The sequence below is a fragment of the Vigna radiata genome, chromosome 6, assembly GCF_000741045.1.
Source record: "Vigna radiata var. radiata cultivar VC1973A chromosome 6, Vradiata_ver6, whole genome shotgun sequence".
Taxonomy (NCBI): domain Eukaryota; kingdom Viridiplantae; phylum Streptophyta; class Magnoliopsida; order Fabales; family Fabaceae; genus Vigna; species Vigna radiata.
Genome location: NC_028356.1, coordinates 15,556,022 through 15,564,262, shown reverse-complemented (window position 1 = coordinate 15,564,262; position 8,241 = coordinate 15,556,022). Strand labels below are relative to the sequence as shown.

The 8,241-nt window shown below is 43.5% G+C and overlaps 1 pseudogene; it reads right to left on the bottom strand.

Annotated features, from left to right (window-relative positions):
- Positions 1 to 642: 642 nt before the first annotated feature.
- Positions 643 to 7,962, bottom strand: LOC106763489 (annotated as a pseudogene).
- Between the last annotated feature and the right edge of the window lie 279 nt (positions 7,963 to 8,241).

The following is an 8,241-nucleotide window of genomic DNA, read 5'->3' as shown; positions in this document are numbered from 1 at the left end:
ATTTCTTTTATCATTTGGGTGAAGAAAAAAAAATGGCCACACGTCACTCTGAAGTTTGCTTGCCTTACTTTCTCTGACCTTAAACCTGAAACGAAACTCCACGACGGCTGACACACCGACTTCAATCTCTTCTTTTCCTTTTTTTTTTCTTTGTCCTGTTTTGCTTAGATTACCATTATAGGTTTTCAATCTAACAGACATCCTTATTTTATACTCCCCGATCAATGCATCACAGGACAAGGGCACTGTGATGAGAAATCGCCCCGACATGACAATCTTTTGTTGCTTTTTCTTTTTTTTCTTCTGGAGGGAAATGAAATGGTTAGGGGTTCAAGCAATATGAATGCAGATGCTTTGGTAGGGAAAGAACACAGGTTACCCTCAAAATAACTAATCAGGAAAAACCTCTGCCCCCTTGCCATTGTCTGGTTCCCTATTTTAAAGAAATATTTTTTCAAAATTGTGTCTTTGGATTTTGAAGGTACTACGCCTTCGACAACTTTATTGACAACGGATTCAACATGCGTCTTTCTTTTTCTTTTTTTCTCTTGTTTTTTTAGGTTTATTTTTCCACGACATCCTTCAGGAACGAGCTTGTGTTCAACGAATATACCAGTGATGCTTTAATTATCATTACTCTCTTCTTCCCTTATTTTACTGTAAAGTTCAGTGTGACATGAATTGTGTCTTTAGAAGAAACGTAAGAAGGAAGTAATGGATAAAACCATATGGTATTTATTGCATAAAATTACACAGAATACAACAGAATTCAAAAACTATGTTAATATCCCTTAATAGCATCCCCTATCGCGGAATCATCATGCGTAAAACTTTTTTACTGCATCGGAATTAACCGGTAAAGGTAATTCCTCTCCATCCATCCTTGTGAGAATTAGGTCACCACCAGAGAATGCTTTTTTCACTACAAATGGCCCCTCATAATTTGGGGTCCACTTGCCTCTGTGATCCTTTTGTACAGGCAAAATCTTCTTTAACACCAGCTCGCCTTCATGGAACTCCCTTGGACGCACCTTTTTGTCGAAAGCCTTATTCATTCTTCTTTGGTACAATTGTCCGTGGCACACCGCTGTCAATCTCTTTTCTTCAATGAGATTGAGCTGGTCAAACCGAGCTTGAACCCACTCAGCTTCCTCTAATTGGGTTTCCATTAAAACTCGTAAAGATCGGATTTCCACCTCAAACGGAAGTACCGCTTCCATCCCATACACAAGCGAGAAAGGTGTTGCCCCAGTTGATGTTCGTACTGATGTGCGATATCCATGCAAAACGAAAGGAAGCATTTCGTGCCAATCTTTATACGTGACTACCATCTTCTGTACAATTTTCTTGATATTCTTATTAGCAGCCTCTACTGCCCCATTCATCCTTGGACGATAAGGAGAAGAATTAAGATGATGAATTTTGAACTCCTCACATAACTCCACCATCATCTGGTTGTTCAGGTTGGTGGCATTATCAGTAATAATTCTGTTAGGCAGCCCGTATCTGCAAATCAATTCCTTTTTTATGAATCTAGCCACCACCTTTCTAGTCACGTTGGCATGAGAAGCGGCTTCAACCCACTTGGTGAAATAATTGATTGCGACTAGTATGAAACGATGTCCGTTCGACGCTTTTGGTTCTATAGCTCCAATAACATTTATCCCCCACATCGAAAATGGCCACGGTGCAGACAACACGTTCAAAGTCGTGGGTGGCACATTGATATTATCTGCGTACATCTGACATTTCTCGCACCTTCTCACGTGTGTGCAACAATCATTTTCCATAGTCAACCAAANATACCCAGCTCTCANTATCTTNCTGGCCATTGAGTGCCCATTCATNTGTGTGCNAAATGNNCCTTCATGCACTTCCTTCAATATCAGCTCGNCTTCCTTTGCATCCACGCATTTGAGGAGAACCATATCATGATTTCTCTTGTATAAAATATCTCCACTTAAGATGAAACTACCAGCCAACCTCCTTAGCGACCTTTTATCGTTTTCAGATGCCTTCTCAGGATATTCTCGAGTCTTAAGATAATGCTTGATATAAAAAAACCACATATTCCCATCTACCTCCTCCTCGATGAAATGGCAATATGTTGGTTCTGCATGGCTCTTCATCTCAATCATTGGTAATTCTGCGTCTTGGTCAACTTCAAACATTGATGACAAAGTAGCCAATGCGTCTGCTAATTGATTATCTTCTCGCGGAATGTGATTAAATGTGATGGCATCGAAATACTCTATTAACCCCCTGATGTAAGCTTGATAGGGGATTAATTTTGTATCCCTGGTTTCCCATTCACCCTTCAACGGTGGATGACCAATGCTGAATCCCCATATACATCCAGCATCTTTGCCTTAGCTTCGATTGCCGCTCGAATACCCATAGCGCATGCCTCATATTCTGCAATGTTATTCGTGCAATTAAAACAGAACCTTGCTGTTATGGGTATGTACTGCTTCTCTGGAGAGATAAGCACTGCCCCTATTCCATGCCCCATCACATTCGAGGCTCTGTCGAACAGTTATGTCCATGTTTCTTCGTCTCGGTCCTTTCTGCCTTCTTCAAATAGGGCCATGATATCTTCATCGGGAAATTCAGGCTACATTGGCTGATAATCGCTAATGGGTTGTTGAGCCAGGTATTCCGCCAGGGCACTACCTTTGACGGATTTCTAAGTAACATATACAATGTCGTATTCTGATAATAGCATCTGCCACCGAGCTATCCTTCCAGTGAGAGCGGGTTTCTCAAAAATATACTTGATAGGGTCCATCTTTGATATCAACCAGGTAGAGTGACTCAGCATGTATTGCCTTAAACGATGAGCAGCCCACGCTAATGCACAACAAGTTCGCTCTAACGGCGAATATCGGCGTTCGTAGTCTGCGAATTTCTTGCTTAGATAATATATGGCATGCTCTCTTTTTTCGACTTCATCTTGTTGACCCAATACACAACCCATTGACTCATCCAATACATTCAAATACAAGACGAGCGGTCTTCGTGGCACAGGTAGACGCAACACCGGGGGGTCTTGTAGATACTGTTTAATTTTTTCAAAAGCGGCCTGACAATCCTCATTCCAAACCACAACCTGATTCTTACGTAACAACTTGAACAACGGTTCACATGTAGCGGTTAATTGAGAGATGAACCTAGCAATGTAGTTCAATCTACCTAGAAAACCTCAAACCTCTTTTTCCGTCCTAGGCGCAGGCATCTCCACTATCGCTCGTACCTTGTCAGGATCCACTTCTATTCCCCTTTGGCTAATAATAAAACCCAACAACTTTCCAGATTTCACTCCGAATGTGCATTTGGCGGGATTCAATCTGAGCTTAAACTTTCTCAATCTCTCAAATAATTTCCTCAAGTTGAGAACATGCTCTTCCTCTTATTCAGACTTCGCAATCATGTCATCCACATATACTTCGATTTCCTTGTGCATCATATCATGAAAAAGTGCCACCATCGCCCTTTGATATGTTGCTTCAGCATTCTTGAGCCCAAAAGACATTACCTTATAACAAAATGTTCCCCACAACGTGATAAAGGTAGTCTTTTCCATATCCTCAGGTGCCATCTTGATCTGATTATATCCTGAGAAACCGTCCATGAATGAAAATAGCGAATACTTGGCCGTATTATCGACTAAAGTGTCAATGTGCGGTAGTGGGAAGTTGTCTTTTGAACTTGCACGATTCAAATCACGATAGTCAATGCACATTCGAACTTTACCATCTTTCTTGGGCACTGGTACAACGTTTGCCACCCATTGCGGGTATCTTGCTATGGCCAGAAATCCTGCATCGAACTGTTTTTGCACCTCTTCCTTGATTTTCAAGGACATTTCTGGTTTCATGCTTCTTAGTTTTTGTTTAACCAAGAGGCATTCCGACTTAAGAGGGAGTTTATGTTGCACGATATCGGTATCCAAACCAGGCATATCATTGTACGACCAAGCGAAAACATCCTTGAACTCCTTTAATAGGATACGTAACCTTTCTCTCACTTCCTCTTTCATGGTAGTACCAATTTTCACTTCTTTTATCTCATCGTTATCTCCCAAGTTGAGTATCTCANCACCTTCCTGGTGAGNTTTTATTTCTTTAGATTCTTGCTCCACTAATCTCATTAATTCTGGAGAGGGTTNCGAATCATCTTCATAATCATCTTCCGTATTATCGACANGGTGCTCAAAATTAGGAATATCNACATTGTTATTTTCAAAACATTCATTGTCATATCTGCATTATTTAAGTTTGTGAAAAAGGATAAATAAACAAGAAAACAATGGAGAAGGGCAAAATGATGAAAAAAAACGCAAGCAAACACGATTTCATTATCACACTGAAAGTAAAATAAAACGTCAACCCGTAGTCCTGAATCCTAAAGCCGCAGGTGAAGCAATAGGATTAATTAAAAAAATTACATTTCATTCAAATTAAGCATCACNGGTAAATCCAAAGTCTTCCAATTGTTGAGNTGCGTATCTGGGGANCAAGCCCACACGAAGTTTGAGCTTTCNGATCTATCTTCATCTTCCNCGACTGCTATCTGACTAATGTTCACCCATCCGNCNCTGCGAAAACTCTTCTNGATATCACAAATGTGAATCTTCCTCGCCCTCGGTTCCCNTCTCTCCACACGAGCCAGACTGCGCTCTCTCTTTTCCTNAATCAGCCTCTTTTTATCCTCTTTAGTGGGCTTGTAGCCCAGGCCATACNTNCTTTTGTTCTCNACCACCTCNAATGGGAATGNTCGCCCTTGNCCGTACTTGCCTAAANCNTNCCCATNCTTATAGCCTTCNTTNAGCATGACTTTGGCCACCATGATGGAGGCGCATGACAGATGCGGGTNTATTGGGAATGGCTCCACATAAGCGTTTCCCACGATNTCCAATGANTGGAAAGCCGTCTCNAGAGATTCCTCGGCNGCCTCAATATAGCGGGCNNAAGATGGCCCACTCACAAGGAGATCCTCCTCTCCGGATACTATTACCAGCTTATTTCCCATGACATATTTCAGTTTCTGGTGTAGGGTGGAAGGCACAACCCCCGNAGAATGGATCCATGGGCGACCCAATAGACAACTATAGGCTGGNAGAATATCCATGANTTGGAANGTTATCTGAAAAACACATGGGCCCACTTGGACCGGCAGTTCTATTTCCCCCATTACTTCCCTCTTACTACCATCAAACGCCCTTACAATNATGGAGCTTGGCTTNATATGCATCCCNTCACAAGGTAGCTTCTCTAGCGTCNTTTTCGGCATGACATTCAGGGAAGAGCCATTGTCTATAAGAACGCGTGCTANGACGTGGTNCAAGCATTTCACGGAGACATGGAGAGCCTTGTTATGCCCTCTCCCCTCAGTAGGTATTTCCTCGTCGGTAAAGGTGAGGTAATTATTAGCAGTGATGTTACTAACAATGCCCTCAAACTTGTTCAGGGAAATACCTTGCTCCACATGGGCCTCACTAAGTATCTTCATCAGCAGCTTTCTATGGGAGGTTGAATGCATAAGCAATTCTAACAGGGAGATCCGGGCAGGCATACGATTCAATTGCTCCACCACCTTGTACTCGCTTTGCTGTATGAATTTCAAAAACTCGCAAGCTTCTTCCTCGGATATTTCTTTCTTGTCCTCTTTGTCAGGGGTCTCCTCTGCCTGCACCCCTTTCCCCTTTAAGAGCTCCTTAGCTTTCGCAGCTACTGGTGCTTCATTATTACTAGTTCCTTCTTTCATCAAGTTTGGTGGCGTGAAGATTCGGCCACTCCTTGTCATTCCGCCAATGCCTGATATATTTTCAATAGCTGGATCCCGGCTGAAGGATTGACTTTCCGTGCGCCGCCCTTCATCGATTGTATGTGTCCCATACCTCCAAGGGACAGCTTTCTCACTTTTGTAAGGAAAAGGAGAGGGCGTATGGATGACGACAGGCGACCTTCCCTGAATTACCGGTGTCGGGGTGGTTCGAGTGAAACGGATTACCAACGGCTCTGGCAAAGTTACATCAGACTCCCCACCAGTTTGTTCAAACACCCCCTCATCCTTGTCCTCATAGCAAACTTGCATCAAATTCCTATCAAGCAGATCTTGTAGAAACTCTTCGAATTCAACACATTCATCGATAGAGTGTTCAGCGCATGGATGGAGTCCACATGCTCTTCCCAAATCATAATCACCGCTTAAAAATCCCTGCTTCAGCAACGTCTCGAAAATAAACCTTCTGGAACTTCGGATCTCACTTGCATCCCTTATCAGTTCATGCTTCTTAACCACAATGGCATTTGTCGAGGCACCCCCATGGTCAGATAGCGAATTTGCATCAATACTAGGTTTATCTTCTTGAAACTTCAACCACCTGACATCTATTAGGGCCTGAACTTTATGTTTGAAGGCCATACACCTCTCAGTTGAGTGACCCACGCCTCCCCCGTTATAACTACACTTGGCATCGGCATCATAACCTCTGGGGTATGGAGGCTGCATAGGCATCCTCGGACATATAGCAACCAGGCCCGCATTCAGTGTAAGTTGTAGGCATGGGAGTGAAGTGAACAAAATTTCTTTCTTGGGCTTTTCTCGGATAAGTGCCATGACCCGCATTCGGATTTGGATTCGCGCTTGTCCCAGTCCTCCAAGCGTTGTTCGTGATAGGTTGCGGTTGATAAAATCCATGTTGTTGTTGAGGCCTAATTGGATGGGCAAACACTGCATTGGCTGCATATGGAGGTCGGCCCAAGTATGGTCTGTAATTGTGAATAGGAGCTTGACCTCTCCATACCGCCATTGCCGGTGCTGCATGCACATCACCTTCCTTCTTCTTTCCTAGATTGAAACTGGGTTTCTTAGCGTTTGCTGCCGCAGACGAGCCACCCGCAATCTTCCCATTCTTCAACCCAAATTCTATTCTTTCGCCTATTATGACGATATCGGCGAAATTGGAGGACACATTCCCGACCATGTGTTCATAAAACGGTGGCTGGAGCGTGTTCACAAACATTGCCACCATTTCCTTATCGTACAAAGGCGGCTCGACCTACGCAGCTAACTCTCTCCATCGTTGAGCATACTCCTTAAAAGTTTCATTATCTTTCTTTGCCATGTTCTGTAGCTACAACCTATCGGGTGCAATATGCATGTTGTACTTATACTGTTTCACGAAGGCATCGGCCAGGTCTACCCAACAACGTATGCGAGATGGCTCTAAGTGGGTATACCAATTCAATGCTACCCCAACCAAACTATCTTGGAAAAAGTGGATGAGTAATTTGTCATCATAGGCATACGCGGCCATCTTTCTGCAGTACATGGTCAGATGGTTTTTAGGGCATGTGTTACCCTTGTACTTCTCAAACTCTGGTGCCTTAAACTTGTGTGGTATTTTTACGCCGGGCACCAAGCTCAGTCTCGCAACGTCGCCGAATCCATAGCTTTCGACTCCTTCTATGGCCCTTAACCTCTCTTCCAGAATTTCCAGCTTATTTTTAGCTCCAATGAAGCTATCCATTCCCCCAATCACTGTGGTGTGTGGCGCGGCCCCAGCTGAAGAGTCTTCCTTAGCAATCACGTGCGGCACTATAGTCACCGCGTTCCTTCAACTGTTATCGTCTCATTCATGGCTACACCTGTCATGGGCGCCGAAAATGAGACAGAACCTTGAGTACCAATGGGCGGTACATTGACGATTGTGGAGAAAGTGAATGTCGCATGCTCCGCTTCTGAGTAATCTCCCATGGGAGGAGTATATCCCGGGGGCAGGCCATACATCGAGAACGGAATCGATGGACTTAAGGCGTTACACATTTGGGGATAAGGGGGGGCATTCCCCTCGATCCGTGCCGACGATGACTCTCCTGCAGTCTTCAAAGATTCTATGGCGGCGAGGATCTGGCCGATCTAATCCTTCAGCTGGCTAATGTCTGCCTTGACAACCTCATGTGCTTCCTCCCAGTCCTCCATAATTCTCGAATTAGCCCGGGTCCTATAAGGATGTCGTGGAAGTTTCGCCGTTGTTTTTCCTCACTTTTATGCTCCTTTATTATTTTAATTAATTCAAATTAGATGAAAATGAAATATGCAAACGAAAGAAAAACGATGCATGCTAGTGATAGGGGGAAAACGCAGGATCACGATGATATAACTGATGAAAATTGGCACAAAATCGGACCATGCAAAACATCTCAAATCTTTCATATAAAGAAACTCAAATCATTA